A 7,933-nucleotide genomic window follows, 5' to 3' on the forward strand; every position below is an offset into this window, starting at 1 on the left:
GGTACGCGAGCTGTGGAGTGAGGAGTCCGCGAAGTGCGGCAGAGAAACAGCACACAGACGCAATGGAGAGTGAAGCTGCTCTATTTACTTTCGGTTTGGGCAAAGGGTTTTATACTTTCTTTTTTGGCTACATTCTACTCTTACAATTATTCCTAGAATTAATCCATCAATAAGTATACAAAGATCATTAATACATCAAGGCAAGGTGACAAACGGCCAGGTTCTTTTTCAAGGGAACATTTCCTCTTACGAGCAACCATGGAAAAGATCAGAAGTTTATTGTTAACTACTACTATCATATCAAAATAATATCCTATGCTAAGCATTATACTCTCTGATTAATATACATCATTGTTTTTTAATCAATAGGCACTACTAAGGAGAGGAACGTTTCATACTTTCCCATGTCCCAAGGCTGTGCCTGGTACCCATCTATTCTGCGGCGTCCACGCACCCATTGTACAACCAAAAAGGGGGTAGGGATACTGGGGGGTCAGTAGCCACTTTACCATAGCCTACCTCTGAGTAAACATGCTGGCCTTTTAGAATTCATAACGGCAGGAACAACTTGTCTTGGCTCTGTTTTAGATGTATTGTTAATATTTGTTTGAAAAAAACCTGGGAAGGATCGGTTGCCATTAAAGCTTGTTCTGCTTGTTATTGTCTGAGTCTTCATAGAATTCTTGTTAGATCAGTTATTTGGAAATTTAGGTGCAACTCATACTTAAATGTTACAGTTTCAGGGAGTAAATCTTGAATTATTTAAAACAATTTGAAGCCATTAATAACATAAGTCTCAGGTATCTTTTTGGTAACAAAGCCAATTCCAAAAAAAAAATCCCTCAATCCCCATGCCTAATACTATTCCCCAGGAGATGCCGCGCGCCTGTTGCAGGGAATGTCTGCTGTGCAGCATTCCTGCTCAAACGAGCCTTGCTCAAGCAGTTTTAGACTGGGAAGAAGGCGCGGCACTTTTCTCCCCGAGGATTCTTTTCTTGAGCTCATGAGTGTCTTTGTCCTGGGTCTACACGCGGTTCTCTCTCATCTCTCTCTCTCTCTAGTATTCGGGACTGAGCCCTTTCCCAGACCTATTTTTATTTGACCAAGGGTCTTTTTTAGGTTGGAGTTTTATTACTTGTTGAGGCTGTTCTCAAACCTGCAAGCCTCCTGTCTCAGCCTCCCAAATAGTGGGTTACAGGCGCGTTCTTTTTATTAAATACCTAAAACCCGCGAAGTGGATCTTCTTCAGCTAGAGCGATGTTGCTGAAGAGAATACTCTAAAAAAAGAAAAAAGACTTACTCACAGCTGGCCGGTTAGCTCAGTTGGTTAGAGCGTGGTGCTAATAACGCCAAGGTCGCGGGTTCGATCCCCGTACGGGCCAGAGGAGGTTTCCATTTTTACAAGAGATTGAACCTCGGAGGGATTTGCTACACCTGAACCTGTTCTAAAAAATTATGTATTTTGAAAGAGTTTCACTAAGTTGCTGAGGGCTTCACTAAGTAGCTGAGGCTGACCGGAAACCAGCGGTCCTCTGCTGTCTCCCTTCCCAAGTACTGGTATTACAGGCTTGTGCCACCTTCCTGGGTAAGAAGATTCTTGTAATACTTCTACTTTGGAGCACTTACTAGTCAAAATCTGTGTGTAAGACTAATTTGTCATGTGGAACTGCACGCATGCGTCTTCACGCCCGGCTTTGTAATTCTATTTTTCACCTAGCTGATTTAAAAACTAATTTTGTAACTCGAAATAAACAGGGGATAATTTTTTTTTTTTTTTTTTTGGTGGTACTGGGGTTTCTGGAGGCCCTTCTACCTCCGGGCTACACTCCCAGACCTATTTTTACATTTTTATTTGGAAACAGGGTCTCTTAAGCCGGCGCGTGGCTGGCTTCGAACCTGCGCGATCCTCCTGTTTCTACCTCCCAAGCGCGGGGATTACAAGCGTGCGCCACCACGCCCGGCAACAGGGGATAATTTTCAAACTTCTCAAAGAAGTCTTAAATTCATCACACGCATTTTCCTTAACCCTTTCACAACACAACTTTTTCAAGCCCCATAAATTTGCCATTTTCCCAATGTTCTTGCTCTTCCCTTCAGTTGCACAGTCTGGAGACAGAGCACCTGCCCGGCAGAGAGCCCAAGAGCAGGAAAAAGAAAAAAGTTTGAGAAAGCTCAATCTTATAGGATTAAAACTATGACTATCTTAATAAAAATTATAACTTTATCCTGTTTAAAAATCTCCAGGTTGTTGAAGGCCAAAACAACCAGATCACTACCTATTTTTATAAGATTGAAAGGCTCTTAAATTAGAAAGTCATAATTGCTTAGGAAAATTATTAAAGCAAATATTCAGCTTTCAATAATATTAACATACATGGGGAAAACTCCACACAGCTAACTCTTTATGTGGGTGGGAGGAGTATACTGGGGATTGACCAGGGGCATTTTACCTCTGAGCTACACACTCAGTCCTATTTTATTTTTTACTTTAAGGCAGAGTCTCACTAAGTAGCTGAGGCTGGGTGCCAACCTGTGATCCTCCTGTCTCAGCCTTCCAAGTACTGGGATTACAGGTCTGCACCACCACACAGGAAATAGCTAATTCTTCAATAACTAGTTAACTGCTGGATCTTCCAAAACCAGATACAAGTGTTTTTAGGAGATTTCCTCAGATCTGGGCTCTAATGTAGTCCAGGATGCAAGCTTCATCCAATCACACTTAGCAGAGGATATACTCCTTTAAAATGCCAGGGAAGCCATGCTGCCGTACTCCCGCAGCTTTCTAAGTGTAGACAGAGCTCTGTTGCCACTGCATTGGGCAATAGCTTTTGTGTGTATTATTTCTTCCTTTAGATCACTGTCCTGCTCACTGTGAGATGTGATGTCTAACCCTAGAAGTTTCTGGATTAGAAAATGGGGAAGACTCCCCAAATCTGTTTTCTTGTTAAAGGAATCACCTTCTTGAATGCTACTTTCTTCTTAAGTATGGAATATTTAAGACACTGGGTCCCAGTGTAAAATTTGCCTTCCTTTACAGTAAAGTTTAACTTTATTCATATCCTACAGAACATCCAACGTGCTTGGAGTGTTTTTTTCTCTCTCTGATATTTTGAATGATGACTATAGTTGGTCTTTACCATTTTACTTGCTGGATTATATGATTCACAAATATCGGTAGATATTGGTTGTATGGGAGGAAAACTTGAAGCCTATAAAGAAGAGAACTGAGTAGGAAGTGGTGAAGGCAGAGAAGAAAGCTCTACATTCAGAAATTGGTCTGGTTCCACATTCAGGTAACCAATCTGGGAAAAGACATTTATTCCATACCACTGGACTTAATCATCCAAGTGAAAGAAGAATTTGTTCTATTTCTTAATTCCTACATTTCCACAATTGCAGCAATCTGAGAGCGAAGAAAAGTTAGCTCGTCTTCAAGTGCAGCTATTTTTTTTTTAAATTGCAGCTTCACTTACTGGTAGATTATATTTGATTGGTTTGTTCTGTCTTAGGACAGGTGATAGTTCATCCCAGACTCATTACAAAGGACAGAAAAAATACAATTTTTCCTCTTCTTCATTTTTCCATATACTATTTTGAAATCACATTAGCAAAAGCTGGTCTGTGGAAACACCAAACTATGCCAGCATCTGTCTTAGAATATTCAATATGACAGACACTGAAGAAGAAAATTCAAGGAAATTTATCAAGGAAAGTTACCGCTTTCTTGGTACCTTCCTTCCAAGCCGAACCTTCGGCTAAAACAGAAACATCAGGCAGAGGGCATTATGGAAGCGGGTCTCGGAATTCCAGAGTGCCCTGGCTGTTCCAGAAGCCGACGCCATCCTAAGAAAGTTTGAGCGCAGGAGCCCGGCAAAGGGCTCCAGCCCAACCCCGAACCGTCCCGGAGTTCCGAGCCCACCAGCGAGCAGTTCAGCCGATCCCTCCACGCCCCTCCTGCCTGCAGCGCGTCTCTGGGACTGGCTCCGATTACTGGCATTCTTAAGGTTTTACTTGAATTTATATTGTCTTTCCAAATTAGTCCTGAAACCAGCCTCCTTTCTCAAATCCTGAGGACACGCAAGGTAATGAAATAATAATAATAATAATAATAATAATAATAATAATAATAAATACATTCTTAGAAATTTGTTCTTGGGATGTTTTAGAAGACTCTTTAGATTTAAAGGACGGCTGAAATGTTGGAACACATTTTTTTTTTTTTCTTAAAGAAACGATACGCTAAGCAGTAGTCGAATCTGGGTTCCTATGATTAATAGGTATGACTCTTACATCTCTGCTTCTGACTTGAAAGGACAGCTCCACGAATCACCTTACTTGTCTTTTCGGATGTTGATCCTGCTTCACCCCAACATGCCTAACATGCTTCCGTTTTCTCTGGAGTCTCCTCTCATTACAACGCCCTCCTTTCTGAAACCTGCTACTTCCAGCTGTCCTGAGCTCCTGAACCATCAACTCCTCCCGACTGGCCCCCCCTGCGCTAGGGCCTGAAAATTCAGGATTTGGGTCAATGCTTGTAAGTGCTCACCCTATTCTGTCCCCACACATTCCTCCCACCCTTGGCTGCAATGATTACTGTCCTTCCTTGCTTGGTAGTCAGTGTCCTGAAGGTTGTTTTATCATCCATCTCTTTTGCCACATTTTGGTTCTTTCAAGCAGGAAGACAAATCTGATCTCCGTGATTCCAGCTTGGTCAGAATCAAGTCTCCTTGCCCTGTGGAGGACCAGGAACCGTAGCGCTTGTCTCTGCGGTTCACGGTGCTGGGTGCAGATGTTTGCCAGCAGAGGGACGCGCGTTAGTAAGTGCAGCGGCGCGCCCTCCCATCTCCTTGCCTTGGGTGGGGAAGGAGGGGGTTGTGGAAAGCAGCCTGCCTGGTTTTTGTGCTGAGTCTCCAGGCTCCTCCTGGGACATTTTCGGAAGGTCCCTGTTGCAGGCCTCACGGCAGGGCAGCTGCTGGCCCCTCTCCTAGGTTTTGTACAGGAGTTCTGCGAGCGGCTTTGGCTGAGGCGGTGGCCTCAGGAAAGTAGGGACCTGGCGAAACAAAACCCAGACTTCTGCGTGCGGTGGGGAGCGCCGAAGGTGGGAACTTCCCGATGAGAAATTCCGTGGTGGGATGCATGTGTAGGGTCTCTGCTCCGCAGCCTCTTGGCAGTCGCCAGTGAGCGCCTTCACCCGCGGGGCGGCGGAACCCTGAGACCTACTCTCTGGGTAAACCAGTCTTCACCATCTTCCCAGCGTTCTGGGCGGCCCAGCAGTCGCTTGACCTGGCTGGGCCTCCTGGACTATGTCCACGTGAAATATCCAAAGAAAGAGAAAATAAGAACCACCTACATCTCCTAAAATGGGGTTGCAGTAAAGCAAATTATGATGAACAGAATCAAGTTCCTCAGAACTTGAGGAAAAAGCAGACTTCTACTCATGTTTGAAATGTGTCCAGGACAGATAATATTTTAGAAATACTAGTCAGGCCTTGGTGTCGCAGGTTTGTAGTACCAGTACTTGGGAAGGTGGAACAGCCTCAAGATCACAGGTTCACAGCCAGCCTCAGCAATTTAGGCCCTCTGCAATTGAGCAGACCCTGTTTCAAAATAAAAATAAAACAGGGCTGGGATTGTACCTCAGAGATAGAATGCCCCTGAGGTCAATTCCCAATACCATGAAGTAAATAAATAAAATACAATAAAACACACAGCAAAATGTGTGTTGGCTTTTCTTATCAAAACATATAGTTACAGAGATGTGGATAAAGATGATTTTCCATAAGCCTAGAGGAAGGTTGAAAGGATATAATCCCAACTGTTGAAAGACTGAAAGTTTGAAAGACATATAATGGGAATTCTGTGCAGTACTATAATGTGATTGGAGGGAATTAATTCAATTTTCCTTTATTTTTATTGTTTCATGTTTTCTACAAAGAATATATATATATAATTTGCAGTACTGGGGATAGAATCCAGGGGCATTACCTTCAAGCTACACCCCCAGCCCTGTTTATATTTTTATTTATTTATTTTTGCGGGTCTGGGGATGGAACACAGGGGACAAGTTCTCACTGAGTTGCAAAGGGCCTCACTAAGTAGTAGCTGAGGCTGTCCGCCAACCCTGATCCTCCGTCTCAGCCTCCCAAATGCTGGGATTACAAGCGTGCACCACGATGCCCGGCTTCAAAGTTGTATTCTGTAAGGAGCCCCCTAAGATCTTTGCCATTTTAAAGAGAATAAACTTGAACGAATGAGGATTTGAATCCAGACTCTGGCAGCTGAGATACAGAAAGACGGCATGGAAGCACTCAGAGTGCTGGTCCAGGAGTCGTGAGCAGGGAAGTGGACCTCAGACCCACTCCACAGTCTGGGGACAGAGGGAGAAAAAGGAGAAGGCAGAGAATGAGGGCGTGTGCAGAGCAGGCAGCCTCAAGTACTGCTGCATGCAGAACTAGGAGTCGTTGCAGCATGAATACAGAGATCACCTGTGGGTTTTGGACACAACTAAGAATCCTCTTCTTCGCACCCTCAGCCCGAGAGCCTCTCAGGGCTGCCAGGGTCCTCCAGCCGAAGTCCAAACACTTATGTTTCGGTATTTCGTCAACACCACCTCCCATGTGAGTTAGTAAGCATCTTTCCATCTGAGAAGTGGGGGAAATCGAAGAACTAGAAGCACAGGTGTGGGGTTCCATGGTGTAATGGTTAGCACTCTGGACTCTGAATCCAGCGATCCGAGTTCAAATCTCGGTGGGACCTTGAGCTTTTTATCCTTGGCTTGCGTACATAGCGTAGATGAAGAATATTCCTTCAATCCTAGCTCAAGTGAAGAGTTCCTAAGAATCTTCAGATAAAATAGTCTCAAACCACGGGACAATTGCTTGTTTTCCGTTCAGTTTTCTTAGAAAAAAAATAAAAAAGGAGAAGCGTCAGAAAGACATACGTGGGTCCTGGTGGAGCAAGAAATAAAGTCAAGAAGACCCGCGAACAACCGCGGAGAGGGAGCTAACCCGAGGAGGAGGAGGAGGAGGAGGAGGAGGAGGAGGAGGAGGAGGAGGAGGAGGAGGGCTATAATTAGGGATATACCCAGTTCATGGGCCTGGAAGAGTGAGCGGTGGTGAGGATGAAAAAAATCTTCAGCTAAGGCTGGAAGAGACAGAGTACTCCCGAGCCCAGGCGGGCACAGCCGGCGACAGTCAGCCGTAGAGACCCACTCTGCTTCGAGTCTGAGCTGGCAAGCAATTCAGAAAGGCGGGGAAACGAGTGCCTGAAGTTTCTCTTCCAGGAGCCAAGTTCTGCACGTTGAGCCGACCTCTCCGGTCCAGGGCGCCGAGGATGTCAGCCGGCCTTGTTCTCCCCGGCGGCACCGACTCGGGAGCTGGGTGCCTCTGTTGCGTAGACTTTCTCCCCAAGGCCCTGGGGTGCCGGGACGCGCACGGCCTCAGTCCCTCTGTTGCGCAGACGGCTCCTGGCCAGGCCCCCGGAGACCGAGCGCGGCCTGGGTCCCCCAGCGGCGCAGACCCCTCCAGCCCACGGTCGCCCGCCCGGGGACCGCGAGGCCTCCGTCTCTGCTGCACAGACCCCTCTTGGTCGGGCCCCGGGAGATGGCTCGGGGCCTCCATCCCTCAGCAGTTCCTCGCAGCCCAGGAGGCTCCCGCAAAGTGTTGGAAGCTGGGACCCTCGCAGCCAATGAGCCGACGTTTGGTTTCCTAGAGAGGTGGGATGACAGAGGGAAGCAGCAGGCGAGGCGAGGACCTGATGGATGTTGATAGAAAATCCGCTCCTGCCCCGAGGTCGGCGAGGTGCGCAGGGCGGGCCGGGCTGGGCCGGCGCCCAGGAGACCAGGAGGCCGCAGAGAAACACCGAAGTGGCCCTGCGCTCTGCTCCCACCCTCGCTGCTAAACCCACTGTGCATGCGACGTCTTACTGCGGCAGA

The sequence above is a fragment of the Muscardinus avellanarius genome (genome assembly GCF_963383645.1).
Source record: "Muscardinus avellanarius genome assembly, chromosome: 14".
In the NCBI taxonomy this organism is placed as follows: Eukaryota; Metazoa; Chordata; class Mammalia; order Rodentia; family Gliridae; genus Muscardinus; species Muscardinus avellanarius.